Below are 15,719 nucleotides of genomic sequence, written 5' to 3'. Positions count from 1 at the left end.
AAACCACCCCATCTAAGGCATTTTGATATAACAGCCTGATGGGAGTAAGACACTAAGTATCCTTGTCCTTTTGATCTGTGGAATCATAGTTTTCAACAAACTTGGAAATATTTTGCCCAACAAGTTTTTTCTTCTTTCCTTATTTTCAGATTTCAGTTTTACTTATTTTGTATCAGTTAATGTTGTCTTTGGTGTAATTGGTACTTTGCTATCTGCTTTGTTGTTGTTTGGTCTCTTTTCCTCTTGTTCTTTCAGTTGGTGTTTATACCATGCCATATCTTCAAATTCATTGAATTTTTCTTCATTATTCCATCTGCTGTTTGGACCACATTTTTATCCATTTATGTTAAATTTTTTTAAAGCTCTAGACTTCCCATTGTATCCTTCTTTATATAAGTTAATGTTTTTGGTCATTATACTCAGGGTTATCTTTAACTCCTCAGTGCTCTTTGTGATACCTATTTCAAAATCCTTATTGACTCATTCTATCATTTCTATTTTTTTCTGATTGTTTTTATTGTTCGATTATCTGTTACTTAGAACATATTTTAATGCTTCTTCACATATTTTGGAATTTTTGTTACTGGACATGATGAAAGCTCTATGGTAGAGTATTTCAACTTTATTATCTGTCTTCAGAGTTTAAAAGGACCAGCAGTTAAGTTACTCAGTGGATCAGCATAGCCTTACCAGGCTTCTCATTTTATTTTTATTTTTTTTTTACCTTAAGTTTGTTATGATGGGCCTAAGGTACAGTGTCTTTAATGATATTGTGATGGCCAAACCAGACTTGACTGTGAAATGAAATTATAAAAACATTATGTTAAGAAACAGATGCCTGGGGAAAGGGTCAGTACCCCTCACCTCTCTCAGCCTTTCTTAGGAGGCCTGATTAACCAGGGGTCTCTACCTTTTGGATTGAAAAGGATGGCCCTAGATGTCTGACTACTTCTTCTTGAAATGTCACAGATGCCTGCGGAAGAGCAGTTTGGTGTCTGTAAGCATGCTTCATGGTAGAGACCCTGCACAAGGGCCTTCAGCAACATAGATTAGGGATTTTTTTTTTTTTTTTTGAAGAGGAAGAAGGCTTCAATGATAGGGTGAGTCTAAGGTGATGCTACATAACCTATAAATGTTGTGAGACCGTGGATCAGGGCTCAGACCTGAAGTTTTGTTTTCCTCTGGACCCACTGGCGTAAAATAAACTTTGGAGTTCTCCTCTCCGAGTGCCGCTTGGTGCTTCTGGACGGGTGTGTTTCCTGTGAGGATGTTACTTCCAAGTAGGAAAACAACAAGGAGAGACGATATTCACGAAAAGACTAATGCAGTAAGAAGAGCACGCCGACTTCAGAAATGCATGTGCCTTACAGAGTCAATTAGAAAAGTCTTTACTTTTATGGGGAGAACCATAATAGCTTCTAAGATCAGCCACTAAAAATCACCACCCACTTGGCTGCTTAAAGCAGCAGAAACTGACTCCCTCCTCTGAAACCCAGCATGGCTCTGTTCCCTCCAATGGTGCTCTGGAAGGACCATTCCCTGCGTCTCCCAGCTCCTGAGGGTGGAGGTGTTCCTTGGTTTGTGTGTGTGTATCACTTGTGCTTGGCCTCCTTTTTCATGTGGCCTCTCCTTCCCTCTACGCCATCTTCTCTGCTGTCTTGTAAGAACAACTGTTGTTGGATTCAGGGCCCAGAAGGATTTCATCTTAGGATCCTTAACTTAGTTGTATCTATAAAGAACTTTTCAAAAATAAAATGAGACTCATAGATTCTAGGGGCCAAATTATGGACCGATGTGTTAGGGGGTCACATTCTAGACCCTGCAAGGGATAAGCAAAGCCAGCAGGAGCTTTGGGGGAGTGAGGCAGGCAAGCAGGTTAAGCAGCCATGACTGGATGAGTGGAGAGATCAACAGGAAACTGGTTCTGAAATGCTCTGCGGAGAGAGACTGTTCTGCAAGTTACTGCTGCTCAAGCTTCAGAGCTGTGAGAGGGGAGGGGAGAAATCTGTGCAGAGATTGGTCAAGCCAAGCCACGGGGCAGGTAGTGAGTACCCTGAGGACTTGGTCTCCACCAGGATGGGGGCTCTTCTGGGGTCTCTAACTGAAGGTGCTAGGAAGGCTCTCCAACCCAGTGGAGAACAGCTCTCTCCCAGCCTGCGTGAGTTCCAGGATGAGTTTTCTTTCTTACATCTGCCTGGAATTTCTCTGCTTGACATCTTTCACCCTAATATGCATAGGTGAAATAGCTTTTATTCAGCAGCAATCCTTCTGCAGATCTCCAGTTCTCGTTTCCTGCATATGCCTTCCTTTCTAGTATTCTCCCCCAATGAATTCCAGCCACCTCCGCCTCCTCCACTAAATTGGAAGGTCTGCCTTCTCCACTCACCCAGAGTACCTTGCCGTCCTGTGTTCCCTGTCCTGTTCTGTGTCCAGAAAATGCCTATAGAAAGAAATGCAATCAACATAGGCCCCACCACATTTATTCCCTTTATATTATGGATGAAATTTGTGCAATGCCTCTTGTCCAATGTCTTAAAACAGTTTTTCAATTTTCACAGTTGTCTATTTTTTTATATGGTGGAAGTGCAAGTTTATAGTGGTCCCCCATCATTGCAGAGAAGGAACCCCGACCCCTGCAGAGCAGGAAAATATTTAGTTGGATTTTTTCACAGCACATTCCCTTTTCTAAAGTTATTTTATATTTACTGATTATTCAGGATTTCATTCATACCGTTGCCTTTTCCAAAAATTAAATCTGAGAAGTACAGCCCTTTATAGAAATGTATCTACAGGTTTCAGAAGCCTTGGTAAGCATGTGACTCTTGAACCTGCCATTGCAGAATTTTTTCATTGTGGTCGTCTACTGATGGAATAATCCGACTTAGGCTTAATCGAACTGCAGAGGTACATGTCAGGGTCTAGGCATGAAGAAACAGTGAAGTGTGAAGGACATGGGAGTATTATGGCACTGACAACTGCTTCTAAGAAATTTGGTATAAAACTAAAAGGAAAGTGGTACATTTTATTGGAATATCTGAAGTACTGGGATTAAGAAAGACATTTTTGTTTGAGGTAAGAGAACATTTGTATGCATTTAAAGTGAGAGAACAAACCATTTGGAACAATGATAGAAGATGGAGAGGGAAAAAATTGACAAAGAAGTTTCTAGGAAGTGGTAGAAAAAGGTGAAATTAAAGGAATAAGGTGCATGAATGAAATTGACTTTAAAAAGAATAATAATATTGTTTTATCTAACTCAAGAGCAACACAAGTAATAAACAAATACGTGTTATTGAGGTCTTATTATGTGTTGGAAATTATACAGGCTAATCCATTCAATGCTCCTAAGACACACTGAGTAAGCATTATTTTTTATTCTTATTTAGTAAATAAGAAACGGAGAGTTGAGAGTCTAAGCAACATGGCCAGTCCTTATCAGCAGCCAGTCTGAGCTTTTACAGCAAAATATACACCAAATCATTTTCTACTCAAAACCTTTCCTGGCTGCATGATGTCGAACCATCACATTGGGGCTTGCAGGGCCTGCACAGTCTTGCTGAGGCACACCAGGCTGAGCTTAATTGTTGTCACATTCACAAACATGTCTGTTCCACCAAGGAAGGGCTGCTGTTTTGCTTTGTTTGTTCACCACTGTAATCCCAGAGTCTAAACAGATACTTGACCCATAGTAGTTACTCAATAAATATCAACAAGATTAATAAATAACTGAACGAAGTGCCATAGAGCTAACAAATCATAATAGGCGGAGTTTAAAGAAAATTAGTTTCATTCCAGCTGATTGAGGGAAGGTGAGGCTTCCAATATGAGGTAGTCTTAAATTACATGGATATAGCAAGGGCAGGAATAGCATTTGACTTTCTTGGATCAGTCTAAAGGCAGGTCCTGACATTGTGACTCATTTTTAATGTGATAGTCATAATAAGAGCTCAGCTTCGTTGGATGCTTCATTTGTGATAAGTTCTTTTTTGTTGACTTTATCTGCTCTATGATTTTATTATTCCCACTTTAGGAATGTTGCAACTCAAGTTCTCATGCAACCTCAGTCAGAAGTTCATTGTTCAGTAACAGATCTCTACATACACTGGTTCCTCATGGCCAGTCACGTTCAGCTGGGCAGCTCACCCACCCGCCACTTGTGGACATGTTGTGATATTTACTTAAGAAAGAACAGAACTAAGTTTTGCTCTATCCCTTTCTATCTCAGTTAAAAACTGAAATATTTTATGTAAAGCTTTTAAACAACAGAAAATTGTTTTGTATGATTACTTATAAAATAATATGAGAAGCTTAGGAGTTTTGTAACAATGAGAATTAGTGTACTATTTATCTAAGGCTTCCATGGATTCGTGTTACAGAAAGAGAAATGGGTTTAAAAGCAAAGAAAGTCACAAGAACACAGGCAAAAATTAGCAGGAAGAAATAAAAATGAAGAGGAAAGAGAAAGAAGAGACATACATCATGAGCAGGAGAGGGAAATATGCAGAGAAGGAAAGGCAGCGAGACTCAGAGCACACAGGCCACAGACCAGTAGTCATGAGGGAGAGGAGAGAGGTTAGCAGGTTTAAATCAGCACAAACACATGGAAATGCTTTTCTTTTTCTTTTTTCTTGTCCTCATAACATTTTAATTGATAGTCCATTATTACAAACAATGGGTACAATGATATGTTTTGACATATATAATCAATAGGAATGATAATCAAGCTGATTAACATATCCATCACCTCCTTCTTAATATTTTTTTATGGTGAGACCCTTGAAATTTACTTTTTTTTTTTTTTTTTTTTTTGTAGCAGAGATTGAGCCCAGGGGCACTTAACCACTGAACCACCTCCCCCGCCCTTTTTCATGTTTTATCTTGAGACAGGGTCTTGCTGAGTTGCTTAGGGCCTTGCTAAATTGCTGAGGCTGGCTTTGAATTTGTGATCTTTCTGCCTCAGCCTCCCAAGCTGCTGGGATTATAGGCATGCACCACTCTACTGGCTGAAATTTACTTTTAATTATTTTGGAAATATACACTAGTCTTTTATTGACTAAGTCTTCTTGTTGTGCTGTAGTTCTCAGAGCTTATTTCTCCTACTGAAATCTTTATAGCTTTAACCAACAACTGAAACTTCTTCCCTTCTCTCTCACATCTCCCTGCCTCTGCCAAATGCTATTCTGTGTTCTACTCTGAAATACATTTTAGATTCCACAGATAAGTAGATCAGAGGCAGTACCATATTTCAGCACTTGCTTATTTCATCCAGGATAATGTCTTTAAGGTTTAACCTCATTGTTTCAAATGATAGAACTACTTTTTTTGAAGGCTGAATAGTATTCCGCGTGTGTGTGTGTGTGTGTGTGTGTGCACGCGCGCACGCACTAGGTTTTCTTCATCTACTTGTCAACTGATAGACATAAGTCCTCTCCGTATCCTGGCTATTTTGAACAATGCTGCAACAAACACGGGAGTGCAAACACCTCTTGTAAGTATTGATTTCATTTTCTTTGGATGTATAACCCAAAACAGGATTGCTGGATCCTACGGCAGCTCTACTTTAATTTATTGCTGTTTTCCATAATGGCTTTGCCACTTTATATTCCCACTGTCTATGCTGCAAAGACTGCCCTTTGCTCCACAGCCTTGCAGACCCTTGCTATCCTCTACCTTTTCATGCTGACGGACAGAATTTCCCTTTTGTTTAATGACACTGAAAATTTGATTTTTTATGTACCTCCTGGACATTTGTGTATATTCTTTGAGTAATATATATTCAGGTCGTTTCCCATTAAAAAATCAATTGACAAATAAAATTGTGCATATTCAAGGAGTTTTTAATCTGGTTGGTTTCTTCCTATTGAGACTTGAAATTCTTACGCATTTTGGGTCCTAACCCTTTATCATATGTACAGTTTACACATGGTTTTCCCCATTCTATTGGTTGTCTCTTCACTTTGCTGATTGTTTCTTTTGCTGTACAGAGATTTCTAGTCTGATGGATATCATTTGTGCGACTACTTCTGTTGCCTGTGGTTTTGAGGTTACATCCAAACAATTGTTGTCTGGACTAATGTTGTAGAGCTTTTGCCCCATCTTTATTTTAATCATTTAACATTTTGTGGTCTAATTTTTAAATATTGAGTCCACTTTGAGTTGACCTTTGTGCCTGGTCTGCACATGGACATCTGGTTTCTCAGGTACCATTTACTGAAGTTGCCCTCTCCTCCCCATCGTGTGCTCCTGACATCTCTGCTGAAGGTCCAGGTGACCATGGATACATAGATTTCTTGTCCCATTGGTGTTTGAGTCTGTAACAGCATTATGCTGTCATTATTATAATTACTTTATAATAGATCATGAAATCAGGGATTACAATACCTCTAGTTTGTTCTTTTTGCTCAAGATTGGCCTTTACATGGTCTTTTGTGGTTTTCTACAAATTTAAGGATTTTTGTTCTGTTTCTGTGAAAAGTGACATGAGAATTTTGATAGTGGTTTTACTGAATCTGTGGATCATATTGGTTCTTACAGATATTTTAATAATACTAATTTTCTAATGCATGAACACAAATATCTTTCCACTTATTTTTGTTTTCTTTAATGTCTATTATCAGCGTTTTATAGTTTTCAATATATAGGTATTTCACCTCATTGGTTAAATTCATTCTCCTAAGTACTTCATTTTATTTTTGTTGCTATCACAAATGCATTACTCTCTTCATTTTTATATATGTTTTCTCCTTATTATATGGAAAAGCTACTGATTTTTACGTATTGATATTGCAGCCAATAACTATTGAATTTTTCATTTTAAATAATTTTTGGTGTCGTCTTCAGAGTTTTCTATGTATGAGGTCGTGTTGTCAGCAATTAGAGACAATGTCCATTCTTCCTGTCCTGTTAGGATGACTGGTATTCATTTATCTTTCCTAATTACTCTGCCTAGGACCTCTAGCGCTACATGGAAAGGAAGTAAAAGTGGGCATCTTTCCTTGTTCCTGATCTTAGGAGAAGGCTCCTCCTTTCCACTCTGGCGTTTGATGTGAGCTCTGTGTTTCCACAGATGGCCTTCAGTGTGTGGAGGCGCTTCCCTAGAGATCCAATGTTCAGGGTTTTAAATCAATCAATCAATCAATCAATCAATACTCAAGAAAAAAAAGTTGGGTTTAGGGGCTGAGGGGAAAAATGTCAAGAGCAGAGTAGTCTGTTGAATATAGAATCTAATTCCAAAATGATATGATGCAAAAGTAAAAATTTACTTTAGAAGAAACATAAGACAATTTGCTTAAAATCAAAACAACAAGTAGTCAAACCTTTTATTTCAATGTGCTTATCATTTTTTTGTATTATTTTTTTCAATCTGGTTGACCTGTGGCCCTCTGAAGGTCTTGGGGTTGCTTGGTCTTTTCCAGGTACTTCTTTACAGAGTAAGATACCACTTTGCAGCGTAATGTATTTTCCTGGATAATGTCTGTTACATTATTTGAGGGTTTACAGAGGACGTCAGGGCTGATGAATCGAGGAGATAGAGTAGATTACACATCTGATGAAATCAATAAGTGCATAAACAAAATCACCTTCAGAACTAAGCAGATTCATTGAATATTTTACTGCTTAATTTACATTGTAGCTTTTATGGGATGAAGTTTACCTAGTGGCACTTACTGCTTTAATAATCTATTCTACTTCAGAAAAGAACAAAGAATTTGCTTAGTGTATGAAATACAATTGTTTTACTTTTCATGTGCTCTCATTTTTTCAAATTTGTGTGTTATTGATTATGGTAGATAAACATTGAGTCACACAGCAGTTTATACATGAGCACAGTAATTCTTCATCCTGTTTATTGAGGGCAGGTTTGAAATTGAAATGCCATATACCATTATGAGCAACCTGTAGTTTATGCATAAGGGCAGCCAAGAATGGTTTACTAAAATTAATGTCATGGAAACCCTTGGAAAAGAAAGTGAAGCTCTTGGGGTTACTTGTCTTTTTATTATTATTATTATTATTATTATTATAGAGTATGTATTTTAAAATATTAATTTTTATTTAAACTTTTGGATGATAATCATACTTATGGTCATATTAGATTAGTGATAATTCCAGCTATTTCAAAATTCAGCAGAGAAACTAACATTAATGCTTTTTTTATTGACTTTCTGGGCTCATAACAAGTTATTCCCATATCCATATAATCAGCATAAATCAGGAAAAGTTAAGTAAATCAAAAAAAAGGCTGTGGTGGATGTGATTTGATGTGAGTTTTCTTTTGAAATTTTAGTTATTTATTTTACCTGACCTGGTTCGCTAAAGAACCTAATAATGTGAGTTTCTCCATGCAGAGGATCCATGACCAAACTGCAGGAGAAAAGCATTGTTTCTATATGATGCTCTTGCTTTCAAGTACATGAAGGTGCTAATTCAAGGTAGGGAAAGAAGAATATGCATTAATCAGTATTAAAATTAAAAAAATCCTAGGTGTTTATTTGGATGCTAGAAATAAAATAAGTATAATTTGAACTCCGTTTTTACTTTTTCAGTTCAAATTCGGTGATGCTTTTATTACTTATGTAGGCATTTAATTGTGGTCCTGGTGAATAAACCCAGGGCTTTGCATATACTAAGCTAGCACTGTCCAACAGATCTTTATCCCAGTCTTCTAATTTTTATTTTGTGACAAGGTCTCACTAAGTTGCCCAGGCTCGCCTCAGACTTGTGATTTTCCTGCCTCAGTCTCCCCAGTGTCTGGAAGTACAGGCATGTGTCCAGCTTGGTAATTTTTTTTTAACACATTTGTACTTGAAAAACTTCTGAAGTATAAAAATGCTGTGAGCTCCATTGGTTGTAAGAATCTCTTCAAAAATGATACCAGCTCTATCAATATATACTAGAATGAGAGCTCAGAAACTTTGGTTATAACATTCACTAAAAATGTTCATTCTCTTTTCAAGAACTTGAGAAAAGTATTAAATCTCTTTGAACAAAAAGTATTAAATCTCTTGTTTGAAAAATGGGTACAAATTTTTTGTTTGTTTCAATGAGATTATTAAATGAACTCTGTAAAAGCATGAGTGAGTGGTGAATCTTGGAGCGGGGCGAGAGCTGTGGAAATGGTGGCTGCAGGAGGGGCTGTGGAGGGGCTGCTGCAGCCCCAGCCCACCATGGTAGAAGTGGCTGAGGGGAAAGGGCGAGCAGTAGAGAGTTTCCAGAGTGACATGCTCAATCACTCTCTGGACTGAGTGTTCATGTCAGCCCCCATCTCACAGGGCAAAGTCTCCCTTCCTGTGATATTATTTGAAGACAGGCCCTCTCCAGGTAATCAGGATAGATGAGGTGGAGGGCACGGCTTAGCAGTTAAGAGGAGGAAGCCATGGCTCGCCATCTCTTTTTTTAAGTGTGCTAACCTTGAGGATGTTGGAAAAGTAGACCTTTGGAAAGCTAGAAGAGAGCCCTCACAGGGTGTCACAGAGGCCAGTACCTGAGCTGGAGTTTCCCACTCCCAGAACTGTGAAGAAATAAGTCTTTGTTGCTGAAGCCATTTAGTCCCTGGTATTTTGATATAGCATTTTGTATGGACTAAGACCGTTACCCTTCAGCAGCAAATGTGACCCTAGCAGGAAAAAAAGTCAGCAAGATAAATTGAGTCAGGAAACAAGAAAAAAAAAATTTTAAATGGTGAGAAGAGGGAAACTAGTGAGAGATTAGAGAAAGAAGAAGATTGTGTAGATTATTATGGAAGGAGAAGAAAACAAAGAAAAATAGAACACAAGACTTGCAATATTTATGAGCCTCAAGAAGTCTGGGATAAGTTTTCAGAAACAACTGTACTTAGAGTGTCATTATAATAAAAAGAACCAAAGAGAAATATTTATAGCTACTACAAGCCCTTGAAAGATTAAAGTTATTTGTTCTTTATAGCAAGCATCTATAATAATATTAAAGTGAGCTTGGAAAATACTTAAATCACTTCAAATACTTTATATATTTTATTTTGGAACACTGTTTTGTTTTAGTGAGAACAGTTTCTTAATTTTTAAAAGATTTTAAACATAAGGCTTATTCATTCATACAGATTTTTAGATTCCAAATCTAGCCATACACTTATTTTATGTAGTTCAGGTCAAGGTTGGTTTCAGGAGATATTGTTGCAGGATTAATGATATCTTTATTGTTTTACAACACAGTAGGAATTAAGATACTTCAGTGGGCTTAAGATCACTGAAGTAAATCAAGGTGGTAAATTGATAAAGATCACACCAGGAGAAAAAGGGCAAAATTGTAAAGCTATATAATGCAGTAGAAAGAGCCCTGGGGATAGAATGGGGTGGGGTGGGGGGGAGTTTAGTAGGTTTTATTTATTTATTATTTTTTTCCCTGGCTCTTTCATATGTTACTTGCTTTTATTTCTCTATTTTATTTTGATGGACATCTTCATGTCTGCAAACATTTCACTCTGTGTAATTTCACTCTGGGGAATTTCTTTATGGACCCTTTACAGGTAAAAAAAACAGAGAATGTTTCTGGAAGTACTATGTAATCAGTGGACTGCTATTTATGAGGAAATTGATGTAACTTTTCCTGACCCTTTTGTGATGCTCATGTTCAGATGCAATATTAAAGGTTCCTTTCATATTTGAACATGAGAATGTTGCTACAAGATGACATTCATAAAGTTTCCTGAAAAAGAAGGAAAAAGGAAAGAAATGGACATAGTTTGACATTATAGAAAATCTAGGGGAAAAAGGGCAAAGATTGGAACTTGAGATGATACAAAGGAAGTGGAATTCTGGCAATGGGACAGTGGGGTTAACTGTCTGCAGGTCCAGATTGCATAAACTGAGAAGGGTTATAGCTCCATAGGGGGCAGCCATAGACCAGCTGTGAGTATTGCTCAAGGAATCCTCTGAGTGTTGTGTTTAGTCAGGGAGAGCCTCCAGGTGTTCAAGATGTTGTACAGCTGTGCTGTCAGTAGGCCACTGCAGACTCTATGAGGACAGAGGAGGGAGGCCAGATGTGTGCGCATAATGAACAGCTTTATATAACTACCTCTTCTCTAAGTCTTGAATAAAGGGTTTCTATCCTTCAAGACTGTCTTAATAGATATTGGTTGATATTTAAATATTTAATCTTGAGAAGCTTTCATAGGAGTGCATTGGTGAATAAATTTGGAAGTGCTGAAGGGTTGATTTGATTGAATTGACAACTCTTTGGATGGTAGTGTCTATGTCCAATATGTGATGCCTTAGAGAAATGGAGTACTATGATATTAGGAATTTAGACAATATTTCTACTCATTAAAGTAGGAAAACCTCTTTGTTATCTATTATATATTTCATAAGGTGATAGGGGCGTTTTACTGAAATTTTATGAGATCCTCAGGTATACCTGTAACCTTATCCCTGTATTAATCAAGACCATGGAAGAAGGCAAATTGGTCTATTTTAGCAGATTTTAATTTTTGTGGTAGACCATATGATGTAGGGGTGCAAAAGACAAATAGTGCCTTTAAAAAAATTGTGAGGTGAATAAATTTTTAAAATAAATTTAGTAAATTTGGGGCACCTAATAGGGTAAAACTGCAAGATTGAACTCCATAGATTTCTTTTTGTGCTTGTGCATTTCCACTTTGTTTTCTTCCTCTTTATTCAGATTCTTCCTTCTCTCTCCCTGTCCCCTTTCTCTCTCTCTCTTTATCTCGACTTTGTGGTGGAGAAAGCCACTCTGTGCTGACATAATGTATATTTTTTTTTCTCTAGAGAGTTTCAAATCAGCACTTTCTCAGTTAGGTGTCCACAGTATAATGATCCTCTGAGCTGTTCCAGGGGGATTACTTGAGAATGATTGTCACATATGAGACAATGCAAAAAGGTTTGGATAAGAAATGATTGGGTTAGAAAACCCTTAACTCAGTAAATTAGTCACCTGATGGGATTAATTGAGTGGTAACTAAAGGCAGGTGGTGTGTGATTAGAAAAGGTGGGGCATTGGGAGCATGGCTTTAGGGTAAATATTTTATATCTGGCTCGTGGATTTTCTCTGTCTGTTTTCTGATCATCATGTGAGCTGCTTCTCTCCACCACACTCTTCCTCCATGATGTTCAGCCTCACTTTGATCCCTTAGGAAAGGACTCTGCTCTGCTGTTTGTGGATTAAGACATCTGAAATCATGAGCACCCAAATAAACTTTCCTCCCCCAAAATTGTTCTGGTCAGGTCTACTAGTTGCAGCAGAAAAAGAGCTGACTAAAACAGAAATTGGTACCAGGAGTGGGGTCATTACTGTGAGTGACCTGATCATATGGTTCACAATTTTTTGGAGCTTTTGGGGACTGGGGGGAAGAGTTTTGAGATGTGTAGCAGTGCAATCTGGAAATGCTTTAGATTGTTGTAAGTAGAGATTAATGGCTAATTCTGGTGGGAGCTCAGAAGACCAGAAGGCCAGTAGGACCATGAAGAGTGAAAACAGGGCTCCAAGAAGTTTCATAGAAGGAGAACCTTTTGGAATTTGGAGTAGAAACCATTTATATTATGTTCTGACTGAGACATCTGCATTTTGCCAGTGTCCTGAGACTGTCTGTGAGGCTGATTTAAAAAGTGATGGACTTCTTAATCCAGTGGAAGAAATTTCTAGACAGGGTAGTATTCAGGCTGTGGCATAAGTATAGCTGGCAACTTTTAGCCAAATTTATTGTAATAACCAGGAGCAAAAGGAAGAGCAGAAAAATATTGAAAAAATTGAACTTGAAAGGTAGGAGTAAAACTGGTGCTACAGAAGTTGCAGTTGTTAAAGGAATTACTGCCACTAAAGAAATGTTAAAGACTTTGCCAGAGACAATGAAAGATGGGTTGAGGGTATCTGAGGAACTGGAAAGACCACACCTGTCTCAGACTTAAGAAAATAACAGTAAAAATTCTCTATAAGATATCAGTGGAAGGGTAGCAGAATAGAATAGACATTATGATTGCTGTAGTATGTAGGTGACTCTATGACCAGTGTGATTCTGCAATCTGTACAATCAGAAAAATGAGAATTTATACCCCAATTGATTCAAATGTATGAATTGCCAAGATCATTGTAATGTCATGTGTAGCTAATAAAAAAATAAATAAAAACAAACAAACAAACAAATAAATAAATACATAAATATCAGTGAAACACCCTTCTTGCACAGGGAACCTAGGAAGTTTTTTTCAACGTGTGCAGCCATCCAGGCACTTACTTGGAGGGTGATGCAGCCAGGGTCTCTGGAGGCTTAGCTACAAGATGGCAGCACACTTGGCATCAACCACATAATGCTGGTTCAGCAGGAATGCAAGATGCTGGAGTTAAGGGGTCATGGAGGCTTCCACCCGGATTTCAAAGGAAGGCCTTGGAGGCCAGGAAAATTGAAGCAGGCCTAGGAGTCCCCCCAGGTAGCTCCTGAGAGTTTGATGTGTGGAGATTTGAGGAGGAAGCTGAAGCTGCAGTGGAGAACCCAAGATTAAAAAGTGCCAGTCACATGAAACATTGTCCTAGGAAAGCTGCAGGAATTGAGCAGAGACAAGTCAACATAAAAGTCATCTGGGCTGCCACCAACATGGTCACAGGGGTGGAGCTACATAGCCCTTTAGAGAAAACATTGTGATGCCATGTTCCCCGGATGTCAGACATGGAGCTACAGGCCTTATTTGTCCAGCTGAGTTTTTGTATTGCTTTCGTCCTATCATTTCTTTCTAGGCCACTATTTTAATGAATAGAAATATTTACTCTGTGCCATTCTATATTGGATACTTGTAAATTGCTTTTAATTTTACAGGAGCTCACAATGCAAGATTGCTTGAGCCTCAGAGAAGAATTTGTACTTGAATTTTGAGAAATCTTAGACTATGGGGACTCTCGGGAATGGACTAAAGGTACTTTGCATTATGAGATAGTTGTGAGCTTTTGGTTGCCAGGGGTGGAATATTATGGTTTGGATATGAGGTGTCCCCCAAAAGCTTGCACGTAAGACAATGCAAAAGAAAGTTCAGAGAAGAAATGATTGGGTCATGAGACCCTTAACCCAGTCAGTGAATTAATCACCTACTGGGACTGAGTGGTAACTGAAGGCAGTTGAGGTGAGGCTAGAAGAGGAGGGGCATTGGGGGTGGTGTGGCTTTGGCTTATATCTGGCTGGCGAAGTTTCTCTCTCTGCTCTCTCATCTTCATGTGTACCAGTTCCCTCCACCACATTCTTCCTAATGATGTTCAGCCTCACCTTGATCCCTGAGGAATGGAATCTGCCGTGTATAGAGTGAGACCTCTAAACCTATGAAGCCGCTAAATAAACTTTTCCTCCCCTAATTACTCTGGTAAGATCTTTCAGTTGCAGCAGTGAATATTGCTAACTAAAACAGTGATCAACATATAATGCTAAGGATCTGGATCCTCAACAGAGGCACAGGCCATGGTAGCTACAATGAGTTTTGAGCCATGTGATGTTAGAAGTGTAGACTCAGCTGTTCAAATCTTCAAATAGAAACTGCAGTTCATACTGTGCCTGTTCTTCAACAATTCAACTAAAAATGGACAAAATACGTGATGAGTCATTTCACAAAAGAAGCTACAAAAATGACAAATAGGCACATCCAAAATGGTCTGCCCCACTAGTCATCAAGGAATTCCAAAGTCAATTACAAAGACCCCAAATTAGATACCATGACAAACCAGCTAGAATAGCTACAATTGAAAGAACTGACACCACCATGTTTTGGCAAGAACTCATCCAGTCATAGTGGAAATTCCCTCACAGACACTTTGGAAAACAGTGTAGGAACATCTTTATAAAGTAGAACTTACACTTGCATGCTAACCAGCAAAATTATTCCTTGTTATTTTCCACAAGAAGAAAGAAACAATTTGTCCATCTAAAGAATTTTATGTAAATATTCACAACTGAATTTTTTATGTTCATAAAAAATAAAATGTAAAACATTCACATGTCCACTGATGAAGAAATGGGTAAACAAACTGACATTTTTAGAATATTACCCAGCAATAAAAGACAAAATATAACCACAAATAAATGTATGACCAAATCTCAAAACATTATAAGTGAAAACAATTATGCAAAAGACTGAATCTTGTGTAATTAATTCACATGAATTTCTGGAAAAACATTTATTGAACAGAGATTGGGCATTGCCTGAGGCTGCAGAGTAGGGGAGGACATGGTCAAAAGGGACTGTGGAAAAGCTTCTGAAGACAGGAGAACTCTCCTCTACCAGTGGCAAAAGTGCATAATTATCAAAATTCCTCAAACTGTATGTTGTGTTTAAACGAATAAATATAAGTTTAATTAAAAACTCATGAGATAGTGAGCTTTTGATTTTACTTTGTGGCTCCCAGCAAGCTATGTAACTTTTCTGATCTTTCTTTATGAAATGGAGAGAATATCTACCTTTCTCATTTGTCATCATGATGAGGGTAACATAGGCAAAGTGTTTAGATCCAGGCAGATCACCTTTCAGATGTTGGGAAAATGAGGATGATTATTTTTATAAGTAGAAAAAAGACATCCTGAGCAGAGGAGACAACACTAAGTTGTTTTGCATATCAAATTATGTGGTCATAAAACCCAAAACATTTTCACATTCATGAATTAAATATGAAGATTGTTTAAAGGCTCTTTAAAGTGTAATTATTTTAGAAAGCTTAAATTCTACTAGGAAGTTTTGAAAACCAAATGCATTTGA

Source organism: Urocitellus parryii, chromosome 3, assembly GCF_045843805.1.
Source record: "Urocitellus parryii isolate mUroPar1 chromosome 3, mUroPar1.hap1, whole genome shotgun sequence".
In the NCBI taxonomy this organism is placed as follows: Eukaryota; Metazoa; Chordata; class Mammalia; order Rodentia; family Sciuridae; genus Urocitellus; species Urocitellus parryii.
Note: the sequence above shows the minus strand (reverse complement) of the source record.